The sequence below is a fragment of the Cyprinus carpio genome, chromosome B9 (assembly GCF_018340385.1).
Source record: "Cyprinus carpio isolate SPL01 chromosome B9, ASM1834038v1, whole genome shotgun sequence".
NCBI classification, from domain to species: domain Eukaryota; kingdom Metazoa; phylum Chordata; class Actinopteri; order Cypriniformes; family Cyprinidae; genus Cyprinus; species Cyprinus carpio.
Window position 1 is genome coordinate 3,806,305 of NC_056605.1, and position 21,567 is coordinate 3,827,871.

Below are 21,567 nucleotides of genomic sequence, written 5' to 3' on the forward strand. Positions count from 1 at the left end.
GTGAAAAGTTCATTTTATTCTCAGTAATTCAACTCAAAGGGGTAAACGTTGTGTATTAACTAAATTCAATGCACACAGCCCTGAAGTAGTTTCAGTCTTTGGTTCTTTATTGTGATGATTTTTGGCTCACATTTAACAAAAACCCAACAAACTCAACAATAGAATACTTCATAAGACCAATAATAAAAAAAAAAACTTTTTTTAGTGACTGTTGGCCTCTGGAAAGTATGTTCTGTGTTTACGGTCATGTACTCATATGGTAGGGGCTCCTTTTGCTTTAATTACTGTCCGCAATTCGGCGAGGCATGGAGGTGATCAGTTTGTTCACTGCCTGAGGTGGTATGGAAGCCCAGTTTTATTTGACAGTGGCCTTCAGCTCATCTTCATTGTTTGGTCTCTTGTTTCAATTTCCTCTTGACAATCTCCATATATTCTCTGGGGTCAGGTCTGGTGAGTGTTTCTGGCCAGTCACGCACACCAACACCATGGTCATTTAACCAACTTTGGTTAACCTTGGTTTTCCAAATCAATCCAAAAACTTGCTCTCCATCTGAAAAACGGGACTTTGGACCAACTGCCACAGTCCATTCTTCTTCTTTAGCCCGTAAGACCCGCTGACGCTGTCTGTGGTCAGGGGTGGCTTAAACAGGAGGATACGAACACTGTAGGCCAAAACTCCTTGCACGTCTGTGTGTGGTGGCTCTTGCTGCCTTGTACCCCCCAGCCTCAGTCCATTCCTTGTTACGTTTCACTCAGATTCTTGAATGGGTTTGGCAGTGACAATCCTCATCAGGGCTGGCGGTTCCTCTCTGTTGGGTGTGCAATCTGTTTCTTCCACACTTTTTCCTTCCACTCAACTTTCTGTTAAATGCTTGATTCAGCACTCTGTGAACAGCCAGCTTCTCTTTGGCAATAATTTTTGGCTTACCCTCCTTGTGAAGGGTGTCAATGTTGTCTTTCTGTTCAACTGTCAGATTCAAGACCAAATCATCACAATTAACGACCCAGACTTACACTACTTAGTCTGTGTGCACGGAATTTAATTTAATACACGGTTTAACAATTGAAGATTGACTTACGGAAATAAATTAACTTTTCATGACCTTCCTAATTTATTGAGATGCACCTTATATATGTGGCGGGGATCAAACGAAAGACACAGTGGGTGTGGGGTCAGGCCTCGGAGAGGCTTTTTTTTTTTGATTTTTTTTAAAAAAACAGTAACAAAAACAGAAGAAATTTCCAAAGGGAAATCGTTTTCAAAATAAATAGGGAATCTGGTGTCCTCGTTGTGCTGGCAGGGATTCGTGTAGGTGGGCAGTGTTCAGGAAGGAGGTCCAGGTATGGCCGGAGTCCCGCGGCTGCACACCTCGCTCTCTTCGGTCGGGGTGGCGAGGGCGGCGGCTTCATCCTCTCGTTGTCCTTGGCGCGTGAAAATTAAACAGCCCGACAAAGCCGTGGTAACAGGTGCGGTCGTTCGTCCGGAACCACCGGTCTGGCGCTCACATGTCTGGCGGCGCGGGAGTCCCTCTCGCACCCTTCCTGACCCACAAACAACCAGCGTGCATGCACTGGGTAAGAGATAATCTCTCGAGGATAGGCACGCTCGGCAATTTAAACAGCGGCGGTGATGAGGCTCTATTGCTCACGTGTGGCCTCATCACACACCGCCAGCCCTGGTATTTCCAGCGCCCCTCCTCTCTCCACAACACCCACTCAAGGGGCCACCTTTCCACATGTCATTAAACATGGTCCAATTTAGAATATCATTATTTCTGGAGAGTCAGGACATTTAATAAGGATCAAATGTGTGTTTAGTTTTGAGAGAAAACCAACCCTATTTGTGTCTCAGTTTCTCATATTTGACCTGAAGGCTTCTTCATCTTCATGACGTCACCTCTCTTTATAAACTACAGCTTATAATCGTCGGGGTCACATGGATCTCAGCCGGTTCGTCAGGAGTTTTTCTGTGTTTAGACACCTTTGTCCTGTTTAGGGTAAGAAAAATGAACAGTAAAGAAAACTAAATGCCAAACTAAATCTCTGGTTGGGTGTCTTCATCCACTCCCTAGTTCAGTAGTCTGCCACTGGTTAGGGAGTCAGCAAGTGATGGGAATGGGCCTTAAATGACCGATAGGAAAAAAAAAAAACAATCAAAACTAGCACTCAATAATAAAAATGGACAAAATTATAGAAATGTTAATCTTTATATTAAGATTTTTATTTCATATTTATAAATTTATGGTTATATTCAGAACTTCTACTTTTAATGAAAACTTTTGGCAGTTGATCCATAAATGTTCCATTATTGCATTTTACACATTTTTGAGCACCGCTGTGTCATGTTAGGGCTCGTTTTGACACAAAGTTCACGATTTGATTCGAATTCATATCGATTATTTTGGATACATTTCAGGTATGTACTTGCAATTTCCTCAAGAAAAGAAACTCAGCTGTAAATTTACATGAGTCAGTTGGTACTACATTCTATTTTATGTAAGGTTTCAATTTACTGATTTGTTAAATTATATTTACATCGTTGTTTAAACATAATCATCTACAATTACTCATATTTCTACTTCACATGTTTTTTTAAACAAACATAATGTGTCTATCAATAAAAACGTGATGGATTTATTCAAACATAAATTAACCACTGAAGAATAGTAACATTTTATAATGAATGTTTATTGGTGCCTAATTCGGCAAATGCCCCCTCTACAGTTTTACTTTTTCTATCCTGACCTAATAGTTTATGTTATCGTATATGGTATTTTCTGAGGTAAATGGGACGTTACGTGACATTGTTTGCCAAGCGTTATACCTGATGTCTTTGCACGGCTGAAACACTTGAGCGATTCCAGAGACAGGATACACATTGTGAAGTTGTACTCTTTTTTTCACTTATCTTCGATATTTAGTCACTTTATTTTGGGCGTGATGTGGAGAGATGACAGTTCATGTGTGCCTCGTGCTGCGTCTGTTGAACTGAGGGCTACAGTCGATCTGTCATTCCCATTAACAGCCATAAAATGGGCAGAATTTGGAAATCTGAGACGTCGTTTTAGATTAAAAGTAACCAAAGAGCCAATGCTTATTACGGATAATTGGATGGGAAGTGCCCTTCAACAGTCCGTCCATTACCATGAAAACCAGGTTCTTACAACACTTTTCCAAACGTTAAAATTCCAAGCACATTTTCAAGAACTTTCAAGGTTACATTTTCAAGATTTCCAGCCTTTAACAACTCTGGTAATTACAATGTTTACATACGCGTGGAGTTCTCATTTAGATGTTATTATGCTAATATCACCCCTGTCTGTGATTGCATATAAATTGCCTACAATACCAACATACGTATATAAATTTAATATATATATATATATATATATATATATATATATATATAATATATAAAAAAAAGGCTTGTAAGGCTTTTTAATACCTGCAAAAATAAAATGAATGAAAAAAAAAAACTGTATTAGCAGGTAGGGCAATGTCTATGTAACGTGCTGGTAACTATAAAATGACTGAAAAAACATGATTTTGCAGTTAAAAAAACAGTTCTTTACAAATACTAAAGTTTTCTATATGATAAACCTCACATTTCAACACCCTTAAAAGTTTTAAACTATTTTTAAGAAATGGAGTCGTCAGAGTACTATGGTTTATCTAAGTTAAAACACACCCACCAACAAAAGTATTATGCTTAATTTAAAGCCACACACACACCTTACTTTGAATCGTCTGGATTTTTGAAGCACATTAGCAAATTTGGCATTGTTCAAACAAAATCAGCAAATTGCCAGCAGGGTGGCGCTTTTGGAACGGTACAAAACAGTTGTATGAATGTCCTTACATTTGAATATCCTTAAAATTTGAAGTGACATGAAGATTATGTCAGATTATGTATTTTGGTGGGGGGAAACGACACGTCATAGGTCATAACATTTTTTCAAATTGTCATTTTAGTAGCATGAAAACATGTATCATGGGTGACTAATCTGCGCTCAACACCGTGTGTGCTTTGTTTATAATGTCTATTTATTAACAACCTAACCCTAACGCTGGGGGAAAACCTGCATCAAGAACTTTGTGAGTCAGGAAATTTGTATGCATTGTGGCAGATCTTAAACATATGCCACAATAAACACTTTTAATATTTTTCACTTTTATCGCGACAGTCTTTAAAGATTTAGGTAACTGAGCAGGAAATTTTTGTTTACCTTTATAGGCTCGAAACGCAGACCTCTTCAAAGAAAAAAAAACATCATAATAACAGTATTTAATTCTCGTTGTAGTGGTGATTCAGTGGTGTTTTTTGACCAGAGCAAGGAGTGGATTTTTAAAGCGGAAGCGTTGTGGTTTTCATTCGCTCCAAGAGCCGCTCCACCACGAGTCACAATTTATGGCACGGCCCGTAATATTAACTGTATATTTAGCAACACACGTTAAACATATTTATAGCTTTGATCCTGATGGATCTCTCCAAATCATAAAGTTATTAGGATGGCAATAGCCGAGGGGGAAGTTTACAGGCTAACTGCTTCTCACGGAGCTTGTCTGGTTCCGTGTTTACACATGAATATTTTTGGGTTAGAAGCATGAATTTAACACGGTACATAGCACATTCGACAAAACGCGGACCTGTGCATCGCTTTCGCCAATTAATGCATTTCCAACAAATGTAATCGTTACAGTTCTGTACTTCATCCCAGTAATCCCATATCGGGACTTTCTGACACTTGAGAGAGCATAAGAAGAAAGTGCATTAACGTGTGTAAGATAAAATAACTGACAACAAATTTAGTCTATATTTTCATCGACACAAACTAAATTGTTGCACAGCAGAAAGCAGCACATTATACATTTTAATGCTGGACAACCATGTTATATACTTTGTCATGTGGTAGGAAAAATTTTGCATCCAATAGTCTAAGAAAGCCACTTTGAAACTCTCCTAGTTGATTTTATTTTTTATTTTATATAGGCTCTCATTATGACAATAACATTTCAAACATACTGAAAATACTTTTAAGCCATGGAGCGAACAGCGAGCGTGTGTTCTGGTATCCAGTGAGACGCGGAGTGGAGCGGGAGTCGGAAATTGTTTTGCGCACTGCACCCTCTCTCCGCACACATACTCCTGCTCCCCGGCACGTTTGTTATCTCCCGCTCCGCTCCATCAGAGTGCGCGCGCGTTAATAAAGATCACACTACCCAGCCTACACCCGCCAGACCTGTGAGCAAGAGCTGCTTAATATTATTTATGGAAAGAATAATATAATAATAATAAGTACCTATTCAGTAAGAAAGCGAAATCTTCTTGTACCAATGCACACTGCACTTTTCCACAGCACTTTTATGTCCAAAATCCAAGCAGTTTTTCAAACCCCTTGAAAACACATCGCGCACTACAATTCAAGCATTTACAAGGATATGCCAGACGCACCCGTACGTTAACACCCTGTGAAAATACACTGCTAGCTAAACACATTCTTGTGATTTAAGAATCACTATCTGTTCCGTAAAAATGGAATACGATTATTATCATCGTGAGGTATGAGTCAGTGTGCGATGATTTTTCGGGCTTCTTTTGCTTTTCAAGTTCCGATACAGTTTAACCCCTGCAATGCTGGAATTCATTACTTGTGGGACCTCGCCCACAATACAATATGTGTATTTGTCCTGCCCGGAAACACGGGAACCCCCCTCGAAATGCGATTGCGGGCTGGTTTTGGGGGCTATTGTTTTTAATTCAAAGAACAATACCATACAATATATTTTTATCAAGAATAACATTAACATAGAACAAGGAAAAGGAAAGCAAAGCTTATTACAACAAACAGGATTTGCCAGGGGGAGGTAAATATAAAAAGTTCAAACACCACAGATATACATCACATTAATACACGTATCCATATCAATTTACAGTTCATATTGAATGACGCGTTTCTAAATGAAGATCATGCCAGAGACCAAGGTTGCAGACAGCGCACCATCCACCCTGTAGGTCCTTCGAGATTTGTGTTCCCTTTTATTTTTAAATGCAATTCGCGGGTCAAAGTCCTTTTGATCTGTTATACATGTGGCGGATACAATAAAAGTAGAGGCTGAGACCTTTACAGATTACAGCTTGATGTATTGCTCTTGATCTGGTACGACTCAAAACTGAACCTGGGATATTGCTTTGCGTGTTCTCTCTTACAAGTTTATTGTTAGTCGGCTTACTCAGTCAGATTATAATGCCACAAAAGAAACGCAATATCTGCGTGGTCAACACCCTAATGGGTTGAATTTTCAGCGATCATTACTCCAGTCTTCAGTCGTCACCTTGCATCTCGCAGCAAATCAAGTCCTACACCGGTCTAATATGAGTTATCAGAGCTTATATTGATCAGCTGGGTCTTAGATAAGACCGTTGGCTGGAGTGTCTGCGTCTCACTTGTGAATAATTTTTTGTTTGTGGCTACCAACTGTGACTAACGCGTCTGGCATCCTCTTCTTTGTCTCCGCCTATTGTTTAATAAAGAAGTTAAAAAGAACGCATTATTTCAAAATAGAAATTCAAAATATTTTTTTTAATTAAATAAATTACTGCACAGACAAACAGTCTAAAACAGTTATATTGCGTATCAATTTGTGACAGAACAGACAAAGCTTATATTTTGGAATAAACACTCTTCTTTTTAAAGAATCAAAGAATCCTGAAAAAATGTCACATGTCCCAAAAAACAAAGTATAAGCAGCACACTGTTTCTCAACATTGATTATAATCAGCAATCAGAATGATTTCTGCAGAGATAATGTGACACTGAAGACTGGAGTAATGATGCTGAAAATTCAGCTTTGCAATTGGAGTAATGATGCTGAAAATTCAGCTTTGCAATTTACAAGCAATCATTTTACAATCTTTATTTTTGTTGAAATAATATTCAATATTTTTTAGCAAATAGATACGTTGTTATGAGGCATAAGAAACTTTATAAACATTATTAATAAAAAATAAAAACTTATTGATCCCAAACTTTTTGAATGGCAGTGTTATTATACTGTGTTTAAAAAAAAAAAAAAAAAATTCCGCGATGTATCCTAAACTGTACAATCATTTCAGTCACGGGTCAAAATTAAATACAAATACCACATTAAGTTTAAAAGTTACAACACTTTTTGTGTGCGCAGGAGGAGAACTTACCTGTCTGTATAGATGAATGTTTTTTGCATCAGTGTGGTCCGAATGTCCTCACCCAATAGAGAAAAGTTTTGCTTCCGCAAGAAAAAAAAATAAAGAGGTAACACTGATACGATAGTACAGCTCAAAGTTTCTTCAAATCATACATGATCCGAAAGAAACCTGTCTCGGTCCGGTGAACGTGTGATCGAAAACCAATGCAACCGGTTCGTAACTCGAGAAGGGAGCCACTAGCACAGTGTGTGTGTATGTTCACTAAAAACTCTTGCTCAGTCCATCTGCTCTGCTCGTGCACATCCCATCATTGGTTCTCTATTTTCCCACCAGTTCATTCAAGGTACTGTTTAGGAGTAACTGAATAACTTGGCATATTGTTTTTATTTTTGCGTCAGGGACATTTATAAAAAGAAAACTTAAGTAATTTGTGGATTCGTGCGTACATGGAGACACAAACCGTTTTCAACGATTCAGTTTGATTTGGTGAACTGGTTTTTGACTGGTTCACCAAGGAGATCCGGTAAAAATTGAACGCTTTGTTCGTGAACCGGACACTAATAGCCGTTTCTCTCAATAATGGGTTCTTGGTTCTGTACTTGTGTTTCTTGTCAACGTCATCATCCGCGCACCAAGTACTGTTCCAATTCAAGTTCACATCTATCCAAGTACAGTTTTCAAATGCCCCGGATGTGTTTCTTGCTCCGCCCCTTTTATCAAGGATTGGCATCCAGAGGTGACTTTGTGCGTCTCTTGAGGCCAGCCAGGTATCCCGGGAAGCATTCGCACCAACCAGCGAGCGTTATTGGTCAGAGAGAGAAAACCCGCATAATTTTTCAAACATTACTGTTACCTATGTCATCAGGCTGGACAACGTTATTGAACGTATGATCACAGCGCATCGCGTCATAAAGAAGCCGCAGTTCACTGACAGCTTACGCTAATCGAGTTCATTATTGAACGTTAGCATATACTCTTTTTGGCATACTGTTTTCCTGCCAAAATCTAAATTTCAACTTTTTTTTTTTTTTTTTTTTTTATAATTATTGATATTCAGCGTCCATAGAAAATGTCTGCAGTGGTTTGGTTCCGATTGGGTGAAACAAACACTAGGACTAGTTTCGCAAAAGTGGTTTTCGGATACAACTCATTTTTGCTGAAAAAGAAACCGCCGTGCAATCTTAAAGCAACTGACCCCAAGAATTGCAACATAAAGTCTCTTATAACTTTATACTTACTATTTTTTATAATGGACTCTATTGTTCTTAAAACTGACATATCACAAAAAAGGCAGCGTTGTGGCTTGTCCATATTTTCTTTTTTCAAGGCTAAATGCTATACAGTGAAGATAATCAGAGTATGCGTGCTCAAACCCTCATACCACTATTAATGTGTTTTAATATTTTTAAAAATGAAAAACGAAATGGTTGTGTTTTATATTTTGAAGAAAACAAGGTAGTGGTGCTTGATTATCCTTTCGCACGGTCGTTCTCTGAACCACATCTTTGTGACTATTACCATGTTGTAATGAAGAACGAAGGCGTGTTTGAATATCATATTTCGATTGTCTTGTATTCAAACAGTGAGCTGACTGATGTTATCAAGTACACTGCTGTCCCATGTGAAGAATGAGGTTACCGGTTTGTGCGCGCACATCCCGACTCGACCGAGCGAGGTCTTAAACTCGGTTTTTGAGGAACGGCCCTGATGTCCTGCAGACAGACACGAAGTCAATCACTTTCAAAGAGAGAACCGATTTCAGTTTACATCGAAAATGTTCGCGAAAAGCTCCGTTTCTTCCGTTCTCCGAACCTACATCGAAGCATTACAGTGTTGCATCCAGTAAAAATTTATTTTTCAGTTTTATTTTCGATTTTAAAACACTTTAAATGTTTAAAGCACCTACCTTTCTTCATTCGAAACACAGATGCGGGATCGTGGCGCAGTCGTATGACATCACCCTCGCCAGTACAAAATAAAAGTTCGTTTACTACTACTACTTTCTGTGTTTGTTGTGTTTTGTTTTTTTTTTTTTGGGTGGTTTGCAAACGAAGTACATTAACCGTCATCTGCATGACTGAAGTGTTGAACTCATGGGATATAAAATGTTTAAAGTCTCCTCTGTGTATTAAAAAAACAGACAAACTTCCAATCCTTTTTACAGCTGAGTTTTCGTTTAGAAAAAGACAGCCTTAATGAATATACTGTGTGCCAGGCAGACGATCGATAAGTTTTTTCAGCTCCGTCCATTCTAATATTTTCCTACATATCAGGGAGTACATGTTTTTTTCACATCCTGTCTGTGTGGTTTCCTATTAATCTTAAGCAAACTCTTTAACCTTGTGTGCCCTGTGGTTAAAATAGTCCTCCCGCTGCCGCCTCAGATTACGGTAACTTTTTAACAGATCACTTCTTTCCTGAATGCTATATAACTGGTCTTCCTGTCCCTCCTGATATCCTGTGTAAAACCTGCCACATTTCATTAATATTGTCCTTTAATGATGACTTTAATTTCTTGATTTCCTAAGTGTGTATTTTTCTAACTATATTTTTCTGTCTCCAGTGCTTCTTTTTGCAAAGTTTATTCCACCTTTTCATCATTTCCCTCAGCGCTGGAACCCATGTAAACTGTTTGTGTACATTTTTTGTCTAAAAATTAGATTGATTTATTTCATCTCTAAAGCTCTTGGCTTGCACACAGATTTTCCACTCTGGATACTTGTACTAGCAATCTGAGCATGTGACCTTATGTTAATGCCCCATTGTTACCCATATGGAAAAGATATAGATAACATTTTACTAAATGTTTATATCTTTTATCTGAAATTTGTAAGTAATATATATAACATTTCAAACCAGACCACAAAATCCTTAGTAAAATGTGTGTAATATGAGATTTAAGATAAGTTGGAACTTTAAGTACTATATATGACAGTAAATCCACATACAATATTCTTAGTAGAAATACACGTAACATAAAGTTATATGAGTTGGTCAATCATTAGTGAAACCAAAATCTTTGTATAGTGTATAACAAAACCTACAAGACAATAGACATATGTAAAGATGTCCACATATATGGGACTTAAAGAGTACATGGAAAACACATGATGAAGAATTACCAAAACTAATTTATTATGGCATTTGCTCAGATTTTAGGACACTATCATTGTATCAGGTTTTTAGATCACACTTCTCTTCAATCTCAAGTTAGTGAATTTTTTCAAAATGATTACATGGGTATCTTTGTGTGTTAGTTAAGATTTTTATGAGTAATTCTTCCCACTAAAATAGTCAAAAATTATTTTTTTATTTACAGTTAGATTTTGTCAAGTTCTTGTGTATGCAGCAAATATTCAAAATTGTAAGTTAAAAATAAAAAAAGACACAGTCACTCATTTCTTGCCGGGTAAAAGGATTTTAATTTTGTCACTGAATTAGTATATGAAACATATACAAGTTGCATATTTCCATTTTAAATTTAAGTGGCAATACATATTTTTAAATTAGCTAAGTTCATTAAGATGCTACTTTAATAATTGTTTTGAAACCATACCTTGCACTTGTGTCCTTTTGGATGTTACAATGAAATACATAAATGTTGAAGACATGCATTGCAAAATGTATTAAAGAAGAATACATTTACATTTTGTAGTAAACTTTTCACACTGATTCTCACATTAGATTACAGTAACAGTAGAAGCAATTAGTTACTTTCCAGCTCAGCAACCCTGAATGAATAAGTGGCCATCGTCACATTTAGAGTTCATTTAGCAGTAATATGTCTTAAGTAGCCGACCAAACATGAGTCTGGACTGTGTGGAACACTGAATATACACATGTTCCTAACTACCTGAGCAGTGTTTTATGGCTTTGGTGAAAGCCTGTGGGAAAGAGGACAGTGGACATGTATCTCAGTGGCGTTTTGATAAGAAGAACCTCTGGCTAAACTTCTTCTCACTGTGCAATAACCATAGTTTGCCTATGGCATATAAACACGGATCACCATGTCAATAAAGTGGGACACGTCTAAAAAATACTCCCATCCTTCAGAAAGCAACAATAGAGTGTTTTCTTCTTTGTTTGTTTTGCGTAGGTTGACCATGAACAACCGCTCCATTTACAGCAATTCTCTTGTAGTAATTTACCACATAGTTTGGGGGAAAACCTCTCTCCACTGTTTGTAGGGCAGGCTTGATCACTACAGACATTAATCTTTACATTGGGTGGACCAAAGGGCAGTTACCTCAGTGAACTTCGCAAACTTCTTGACATGATGTCTTTTCCGTTTCTCATTTCAATTACAGAAATCTGTAACTTCTGCAGGTGCATTAACTGTTAAAAATTGCTTTGGCTAAACGGGTAAAAGCTCGGGAAAACAGAACTCGTTTGCATATTTGGTGTGGTACAGCTTTGCTACTTTTTTTCCTTGTTTCAGGAGGTATCCATTGAAATCTTCAACAAAAGGCTGAGTGTCCGCACAAAGGCTGAGTGCGCCCCAAAAGACACAATGCACATGCACTTCATTTGCTCAAATGCAGAAGGGCTGAACATTGAATGGCATGTGCTCTTCCCCATACAGCGACGACTGCACACCTCCAACAAAAGTACACTAATCCTCATGGGCATGATTTATCGTTCTTCTGTATTTTAGTTCGAGATCCCAACGAATGCTTATGCCCTCTATCATTAATGCCCAATGACAGTGTATACGTCTGTGGGTATTATGCCTTTTAGAACTGGGCAAGCTATATTCCAGAAGCCAGTGTTGCCACTCATGGGCTTTCCAGAATTTGCGTTTTCAGTCAGAGATCTTGGAACTCGAGCAACAATACCTGGAGTTGTTTATAGACAAGAGGTGTCTGGCCAAGACTAGCTGTTTGTGTGCCAATGTCCCATGCTCTAGAATAACTAATGTTTTTCTTGGATAGATCCGCATAAAGTTTGCCATTTGTCCCTGCACAACGCCAAGCAACACACAACGCATATAGTCAGGGACGAATCCCATTATACAAATCAAGTTTTGGTAAAATTCTACAATGGCAGATGTGGCCCTTTATGCCAATAGTGTTTGTCCCTTCTCTTTCAGTTTCAGCAATTTGTCCTATCTCTACTGGTTGTTTTATTATTTCTGTCACTTGGCTTTTTCAATATCTGCCACATTTGTAAACCCTTGACTTTCCTTTTTATTCCTTTCCTCATCTGCAGGCCCCCCATGGTGGAAGGCAGACTCCGCAGCCCCAAAAATAAAAAATTCACCATTAAATTGCTTATAAATTTTGTAGTAATGGCCTTGCTACTGCATCACACGACACATCACAATGTAAAATAGCACCTTCACGTTCTCACATGACTGATCAGCTAGGATGTTGCCACTCAAAGCCAGCCTTGTGAAAGAGTGGCACATTCCTCTACAAATGGATGGAAGTACAGGTCATGTTCGGCTTTTTTTGGCTCCAAACCATAACGCACATAAAAGCACATGGCTTATCTCTACGTCTCAGGGGGGTGAGCTCAATTGACACAACACGGTATAACGGCCAATACCTACATTTAGAGGACTGAAAGACCTGGTACAACACAGTCAATCACAATTAAATGGTAAGGGAGAGGAAACATCCTCTGTGCACTGTTTGATTTCAAGGTCTGATATAAGGTGCCATCACATATATCACTTATTATACATGCCTACTACTGTCATCAGGAACTAAAACGAGATCGTGCATACCTTGATTCTCAAGGACCATACCCTTCAGTTGATCCGTTTCTGAAATACTGAATAAAGAAATGTCCTTCCATGTAAACTGTCCTTTTACTGTTATGGACGAGGCACATGACAGACACATGAGGGTTTCTTCTTGTGAGTGGTGAAGGGCCAAGGTACTTAGTACATACTCCTGTCAGTATGATGGCGTTTTAAATTTGAATCGTAATAATACCGGCTAATAGGTTTCTCCAAAAAATACTTTGCTTGCTGGTACTGCATTTGTCTCAGCAGAATGTAAACTTCTAGAAGTTTCAGCAGGTCTTCCATCAATACACTCGTAGTGTTGTTGTCTCCATGAAAGGAGAAAATAGAGATGCAACTTTGCCCTGCCTTCCGTTAGTCCACTGAGACGGAATATCATCACGTATTTCTTGAGGGGCATTTTCCTAAAATTACAGAAAAGAAGCACCATATTAAAAACTTTATAAGGTTCTGCTTTAACCATAAAAGGTAACCTTGTTTGCTCTACTTACTTAGGCACAAAAATTTAATGGAAGCCACAACACATGCAAGAAACAAACAAAAAGAGGAAAGACAGAACAGTGTCTTTAACCCATCTTAAAGCCCCTCTTGAGATGCCTCTGTTTTTAAATAATTTTAGAAACCCATTTCCAAGCTGCCATTTTTATCTAAAATTTAGATAACAATAACTGACAATAAGTACAATTTTTCTGAACAATTTCCATCAGGTTTCCGTTTCCCTGGCTTAGTACTGAGACTTGCTCTGATCAAGGGCACAATGATTTACTACGTGCAGCTAGATCCAGGAATAATTGTCTGTTTTAATTATACTTGACCTCAGCTCAGCTTTTGACCTGTGGACCATGATTTTTTAATGTACGCCCGTCTGAAAAAACTATGTGTTGGTATCAGCTGATGGTGCCCGGGATTGGTTCGTCTCCTATTTATTGGTATTCCTTCTGATTTTATTGATGATTTTTCATTTTCATTTACATTTTTAAGTATGGATCTATTTGTTCACACATGTACAGCACTTTGTACCTTGTTTTTGAAAAAAAAGGTGCTTACAAAGACAGTTCTGATTATTATTATTATTATTATTACTAGTATTATTATTACTATCCAGAGCTGCAGAGATTAATCTGTTGCGTTTTATCATAGCATTGTTTGTCTCGTGTCTTTTAACTGTCATTATCAATTATGTAATTAACTTCATAAATGGTGTTTACTGTAGTTTTGTCTCACCTGCTCCAATGTTAAAAGGTTCTGCTCTCTGCCCTTCTCTTTGGGAATCTCATCACTTTCCTATGTAAGGTACACATCAACAACTTGTTAGATATATAGATGGACAGAGTGATTAGAGTAGAGATACATATAAATAGAGAGACAGAATTACTGTAGTTTTGTCTCACTCTGTGCCAATGTGAAAGTTCTGCACTCTGCTCTTCTCTTTGGGAAGCTTCATCACTTTCCTAGGAAGGATACAATCAACCAAAATTATTAGATAGACAGGAGTACATGCGGCGAAGAATCCTTCCGTGGCTTTCCGGCGCTTGCGCAGACAGAACGCCCGTGCTTCTCCGAGTACTCTGGACGTGGCTGTGGTTAAAAGAGGTAAAATTATATAAACACTGTTTTCGTTTTCTCTCACACAACCGCTTCTTTCGTGTCCTTAGGCAATGTGTACTTACATTTACGATTCATTAAATCATGTTTAATTTTGGATTTCTCTGTTGCATTGCTCTTTGAGGTGGTGACCATAGACCTGCATTCTATGACTGACAGCAACAAGAACGGTTTGACCGAAAAAATATCAAAATGGAAAATACTGTGGAAACAAAGACCAACCTACATCTTGATGCCCTTGAGGTAAGCTAAAACATATCAAAATTAATTTCAAAGTAAACTATCCCTTTAAACAAACAGAAATACGATACAATCACATAGGAAATTACACACACATCAAAGTTGTTCACAACGATATGCACTGCAAAATATAGTTAAATCGGCAAAGGTAAAATACAGTTAGTAATAATTATCATCTTTTATAAGCTACGTAACTATTTACAATGTAAACTATCAGTTTGAGACTAATAAGATCAAGAGGACATTAACCGGATAACCACTTACAGTTTGTGCGCAGTATGTTTTTCCATTTCAGTCAAAGTTCTAGTTGATTTTCCTAAAGAAACAGTGGACAGTACCGTTACGGTAACTAACTGGGAACAGAATCACTTGCAACCTTAATGAGAAAAACGTCACGTCAATTTTTAACATTAGCTCCTCTTTTTTTAAATTTCGAAGTGCTGTCAGTACGTTAGAACAATGACAATATCGGTGTTTTTCTATAACGAATGAGGAGATGCGTCCAAATAAATTGGCTTTGTAGCTTTGCTTGTCACGTAGACGAATTGATAGCCCGTCCACCATTTTGGGAGGATACATCTCTCGGTTGCCAGGGGCAACAGTGTAAGACAGCGTACAGAGACGGATACAAATTGTAACGTCATATACGGATAGAATTAACGAGAAATTATATAAATAAATACATATAATATAGACGTTACGAAGAATGGAGAAGATGCGGCAAAAAGAAAGGGCCCTTAACAGGGAGAAACGATCTACCAATGTGCCAACAAAGGTATTTGAGAAAAACTGGCTAATATTAAAAACGTCGAACCCATACGAGCTGGCCTGCAGCTGAATGGAACAAAGACCTAGAACTCTTTACCACCTTGCACTTTACTGGAAATAGTATACTTACGTGTTTTTGGCATCAGTTATGACACTATGCTAGAATTCAAAGCCTGAAATCCTTAGGAAAGTTACGAGACATTCTGCCTGCGGCTGGGTGCGCGACGTTGTCCATCTACAAGCCCCCAAACTGTGAAAACACCGTTGTACTGGCAAAGTAAGTTGCTTCACCTTTTGTCAAGTCAAGTCATTTTTAATTAGATAGTGCTTTTTACAATCCAGATTGTAATCAAAGCAGATTATAATATAATAATAATAACAGTAAAATAACAAAGTTGTTTCTGCTGCTGTAACTTACAGCCGCTCTGGATCAACATTGATGGCATTCAGTTCAAATGAAATAGTGTCAATTGGGGGTGTACAATATCGTGTCACAATATATCGCAATACAAAAATGCAAACAATATATATCGTTGATAGTGACAATATGTAGCAGCTAGTGTGTATAGTTCACCCAAAATGAAAATTACTGTGTTGAGGGAAAAAAAATCAAATTTACAGATTTTAGTGTCATTAACTACATTAAACTACTATATATAAATGTTGCATTTAAATGTATAAAGCAATGCACATGGGGGAATATTTGTGGGTCCTGCATGCAGTATGTCTGAATTTACCAGTAAAAAAGTGGCCTACTGTACATTATTTTAAATATATTTAGTCAGTGACAGTGTGCAAGCATATTCGTTCGAAAATGTTTTCTGTATTTTCAGCTTCAGAATCATGAATATTGTTATTATGTTGTCTCTATTGTCCTGTGTGTTGGGTTTCCAGCACCAGTCCAAGCCTATTCATTTACACACACAATTTAATACCGAATTCAACTTTTATCATATGTCTTGGAGTATCGCAATTAACTAGCATATCGTGAGTTCAGTATCGTGATATGTAGGCTACTGATCGTTTCATGAGGGTATCGTTACACCCCTATTGTCAATGCAGGCAGAATCAAAAAATATTGTTGAAATATTAGGTGAATAGTATGTTTGTATTGTTAATGAGTTTTTCATTGGGTGTGTGTATGTTGTAGGTTTGTGTGTGTTGGGGACTTTGAGTGTCATTTAAGGGCGAAAGTGCAAGGCGTATATGTGATCCATTCACGGCTGCAGACAAATGGAAATGTGAATTGTGTAACTTGAAAAAAAAATGTGACTTTGTAATATATACCTCTTGTATTAACAGGTCATGCTTCAAGGCGGCTCAGCGAACATCCTCTCACACCATGGGTCATCCTTACACCCATCGGGACAAGTGGTGTTCAGCCCACTGCACCTGCATGGCTGGTGGTACGCTGAGTCAGTGCCACCCATGTTGGAGCCCCTGCTCTTTATGGTTGATGCCTGTGTCCGGTTGAAGGAAAAGGCCACAGTCACTGATGACCGGCCTACTGGATCCTGCCCAAGCAGCATCGACAAAGTCCATCCAGAGGTGTTGCCACAGCATCGACTATCACATCTGCTGCTGCCACACGCAGGTCTCTAAACAGACGCATTGATGGTGAGACCCACACCAGTCCTGCGTTGAGAACACGTGCGGCCAAAACAACAAAAAAAACACCCACACCAACACCGGAAGAGCTGGAAACATTCTACAGGGATCTCCATAACACAGGCACAAGATCAGTCCATTTTGAGTGTGCTGCCAGAATACTGTGAGGAATTTCGATACCCTGTTCGTGCACTAGCCTTGATAGGAGTGACCTGTCAGCGCTGCAGAAGCAGTCTGCCAAGCCATAAGAAACATCGTTGATGTGTCAGAGGAACAGGCAGTGTAGATTGAGAGAAGGACGAGGGGACAGGCACACCCTCTTCAACTTTGGTTTGCCAGCACGGGCAGGCAGAAAATCAAGGCCTCCTCAATGCCCAGTGGCTATGCACAAACATCAGCTCACACAGCTCTCTCTCCACCATAAAGAGGTTTGTTTACCCTACGCCGCGGGCCCAGGAACAGCCGCCACCAGTGGGGTATCAAACAGGAGGAGACCAGCGAGGCAGGCTATACACCACCCACACAAAAGAACAGCACAGAACATCACAAGTGCAAACTTGTGGTGGTTTTTTGTCAACCCGGCCTTCCCACAGTAGGAGCATCACCAGAATGCCATTGTGAGTTGCACCTGTTGTGGAAAGGGCTGCATTGAATAAACTTGCCCAGCTAAGTTACAAGGACTACAGCAGTCCTTGGATGCATGTGCATCATGATGACCGCAATTTTCTATCGCCTGCATGTGGTTGATGGTCAGTGCACCTCAAGAAGAACCACCAGTACTACAGCCAGGTCCAGACTCAACCTTTTTGTAACCAACAGTGCATACTGTGACTTTTGTTGTAGTGTGGACACTGAAGAACTGTGTAATTCTATCTCTACGCATAACTCCAGACACCTTTTTTTTTGGAAGGCACGGCTTCAGAAGGCACAGGAGTTCTTCCTGAAGGTGACTCTCCCTGAACTCGTGGTGCAATATTTCACACTACCACCTACCTCCCAAGCATCGTTTGGCCCCAGTGTGCTACAGCAACAACAGCCCTGGAAGTGCGTGTAAAGACGCCAAGAAAGCAGCCTGCCAAAAAAGACAAAGTACCAAAGAGAAATAAGTCAGTGTGGTGTCTCTGTGCTGGACCAGAGAAAGGTCAAATGGTGGCATGTGACAACGAGAACTGTAGCAGTACAGTGGTATCACTTCCATTGTGTGGGGCTTGTGGACCCCTTCTGCTGATACTCCTTGGTTTTGCCTTCTTGTGCTGATTATGGTTGATGCACATTACATTATGCACTTTTTATTGTTTACATGAATGCACTTTTTATTGTGTTACATTAATGCACTTTTATGTTTACATTAATGCACTTTTTATTGTGATTATTTAGAGCATATTGTGAAAACATTAATACACCTGTTCATTTGTGAGTTTCTCAATAAATACTGTTGTCATATAAAGGTGTTTAAAGAGTTTTATTTCAAATTTACAGTAATTTCATAGTATATTAGATTACACTTTATTTTAAAACAAAAAGTCTGCACTCAGGACAACACCTTTTGCACATATTTACCAAGGCACAGCAAACAGTGACAATCTTGTCCAACGCCTTATGTTTTCCACCTTCACATTTGAGAAGCATGTTCACAGGGTACAGTTGAGTGTAGGAATTTTAAATTTGTTCCGCACAACACCGATCACCCTCTCCACATGAATCCTGAGGATGTGCTATGGCCCTAGTCTCCTCCACATCTTTTTTGCCTCCACCTGTGCACGACCCCTTGTGAAAGTAGTACCTTAACCCTCAGCACACATCATACCCCACAACTTTCCCTGATATTAAATCCTCTATCTGCCAGCACAATGTCACCTGGCAACATTTTGTTTGAGGAAACCACTTTGCTCTGTTATGTGTTTTGTCACTAAGCGCGCCCCACCCCACCCTTCGGATATGAAAGAAATTACACCCTGGGGTGTAATCACAATTAGATATTTCATGGTGTATGCATGTTTATACTGAGAAAAAGTCTGTGCCCTTGCAAGTACATTTGAGGGTTTTTCAATAAAAACCTCAAAACAGTCCACAATTGCAGCCACATGTTTTCCAAACGATTCCACAAACTGGTGTGGCATACTGGTCAATAAACTTTCTCTGCTTGGCCGTACACCAATGGAGACAGCCGTGAGTACATCACACTAAGAGTATGGTGAAAAGGCATCACTGGCTGTTGTCCTGTGCACCCGAAACAGACGGCCGAGGTGCTGTATTGGCAAGTCTAGTCTAAGGCGCATAAGAGTCATCAGGACAAGCTGAAAGGGTGAGAGCTTCTTCAAACTACCTTGAGGCAGATAAGGCGTGAGACTGAGCAGAAGTGTCCTGAAACATTAGATAGGTCGGAAGTCCCCGTGTAGTACTTCACTCTGTTATCATCACCACTCAGAAAGTTCTCATTCATCTGGTACTCTTCAAGCTCCTCCTTCAGCTTTCTGTTTTTCCTCCAAAAGACTGTTGATAACATCCCGTCTAGATGAGCAGAGTGCACATTCCTGTGCCGGGGATGGTGGCTGCCTCCTGGTGTTGTCCCGGGGATGGCGCTGCTCCTGGTGCTGTGCCGGGGATGGCGGCTTCTCCTGGTGTTGTCCCGGGGATGGTGGCTGCTGCTGTGCCGGGGATGGTGGCTGCTCCTGGTGCTGTGCCGGGGATGGTGGCTGCTCCTGGTGCTGTGGCCGGGGATGGCGGCTGCTCCTGGTGTTGTCCCGGGGATGGTGGCTGCTCCTGGTGTTGTCCCGGGATGGCGGCTGCTCCTGGTGCTGTGCCGGGGATGGGCGGCTGCTCCTGGTGCTGTGCCGGGGATGGTGGCTGCTCCTGGTGTTGTCCCGGGGATGGCGGCTGCTCCTGGTGCTGTGCCGGGGATGGCGGCTGCTCCTGGTGTTGTCCCGGGGATGGCGGCTGCTCCTGGTGTTGTCGCCGGGGATGGCGGCTGCTCCTGGTGCTGTGCCGGGGATGGTGGCTGCTCCTGGTGTTGTCCCGGGGATGGCGGCTGCTCCTGGTGTTGTCCCGGGGATGGTGGCTGCTCCTGGTGCTGGGTCCTGCGATTTACTTGTCGCAGAAATCTCACTTCATCTGTTTGCTTAACTTCACTGTGGCCTAACCGCAAAGATGGTTTCCAGTCAGGGTGGTTCTCCAACATCTCATATGATGGTTTACCTAGAACAGAATAATTTGATTAAGAAAACTCATAAAATGAATCAATGCTTTAAGCTGGAAAACTCATTACATTAAAACATCTTGCAGAAATAAGGCTAAGGATATGAGGGAACAATGCATCTTTGTGATGTCCTCCAAAGTGGGGAAAGTTAGTGTAGAGAACCACTGTGTGGGGCAAACAACATTACTGCGAGCTCATTTCACACCGACAAGCAAGCATAATGTCATGAACAGAATCTCAACTAGTTTTGTTTAAAACAACAACACCTGATGGTTGGCCATCAAGTATTTTCAAAGAAACAACAGTTTGGTAGATACAGTGCTAAGCATAAGTGAATAGACCCATGCTAAAGTTGACTAAAAAGAGGAATAAAAAAATTCATCTTTTGGAAATTGATCTTATTGCCTTAATTTAAAAAAATCCAACCTTTAAGGACACCAATTTTCTTTGTGAATGAATAATGTATCGTAAATAAATAAAAGTTCTCCTTAAAATACAGGGTGCATAAGTCTGGACAACCCATGTTAAATTCCCATTGAGACAGGCAGATTTTTAAAGGCCAGTTATTTTATGGATCCAGGATACTATGCATCCTGATAAAGTTCCCTTGGCTTTTGGAATTAAAATAGCCCACTTCATCACATTACCCTTACTACCATACCTAGATATTGGCATGGTTTATTTCAATTAGCCTAATAGCTGGTTTGATTTGCATTGAGAGATGATCTTTTGGAAACTACCCCATGCCAATCTCTAGGTAGGGTGATTTTTCCTAATTTTTTTTATTAAAGCAATAAGATCAATTTACAAAATATGATTTTTATTCCTCTTTTTAGTGAAATTTAGCATGGATGTATTCACTTATGCTTAGCACTGTAGTTAGCTAGCAGGCTAGGCAACAACGTCAGGTGCACTTCGTGACTTTAAGAGCTGGCAACATAACACATTTAAAGAATTTTTAGAGAACTTACCCGAATGAAAATGCAGAGAACACACTCTCATCGACTCGGAGATGCGGTCAAAAGTAATGTCCTTTCTTCTAATTGCTGCCACCCAAGAAATCCGACGTCTCTTTGTCACATCGGAGACATGCTCTCCCTCATGCTTTTTTCCATGTAGGGAAACGAAAAAAAACTGTAACAAATGGTTCCTACGGTTTCCACGACAATCGTGTGAGACACTGGAGCAGTTTGCAGTACACAGCAGTGTTTTCCA

General features: G+C 39.7%; 1 pseudogene; it reads right to left on the reverse strand.

Moving 5' to 3' along the window:
• Positions 1-18,957: 18,957 nt before the first annotated feature.
• Positions 18,958-21,366, reverse strand: LOC109069977 (annotated as a pseudogene).
• Between the last annotated feature and the right edge of the window lie 201 nt (positions 21,367-21,567).